This window comes from Penaeus monodon, chromosome 24 (genome assembly GCF_015228065.2).
Source record: "Penaeus monodon isolate SGIC_2016 chromosome 24, NSTDA_Pmon_1, whole genome shotgun sequence".
In the NCBI taxonomy this organism is placed as follows: Eukaryota; Metazoa; Arthropoda; class Malacostraca; order Decapoda; family Penaeidae; genus Penaeus; species Penaeus monodon.
This window is the reverse complement of record NC_051409.1, coordinates 3,208,811-3,209,305: the sequence shown is the minus strand read 5'-3', so window position 1 is coordinate 3,209,305 and position 495 is coordinate 3,208,811. Positions and strand designations below refer to the sequence as shown.

The window sequence follows — 495 nt, the reverse complement described above, 5'->3', positions numbered from 1 at the left end:
CAAAGAGAAATACAATCATATAAGGAATGATTAATATATTTAAGGGAGATGATATTCAGTTGGTATGGTACAATATATTTCAAAATGAGGTGGCCAAAGAAAGTCGCACCATGGAGTACAGGGAAACAACGAACTGTCAATCTGAATAGGAAATAAGCTTGTGCCAGATTTCAGTTGTTGGAAAGTCCCAACACACATACGCGTGTAGGCTGTCTATTTACATATGTATCTGGTAACGATGCATTGTGAGACTGCGTCACCATGTTGATCGAGAACACCTGCTTGTCCGCCTTCACTTCAGACGTCACTAATCTAACTAGAAGCTTTTTTATTTTATTTTTTTCAAGGATAACTGTAAAATATTTTTTTTATTTGTCTATATTGGTACACCCTTTTATAATTTTTTTTCATTTACTACGATGACTATTACTTTCAAGGTATTTCTTACTTCTTTAAATATTTTAAGTCAAAATATATTTCTTAATTTTATCGGGA

The 495-nt window shown here is 32.7% G+C and overlaps 1 protein-coding gene across 4 annotated transcripts in view; it reads left to right on the top strand.

Annotated features, from left to right (window-relative positions):
- LOC119588472 overlaps nucleotides 1–495 on the top strand; it is a 6,542-nt gene that overhangs the window by 1,391 nt on the left and 4,656 nt on the right. The gene's annotated exons all lie outside the window — the stretch shown is intronic.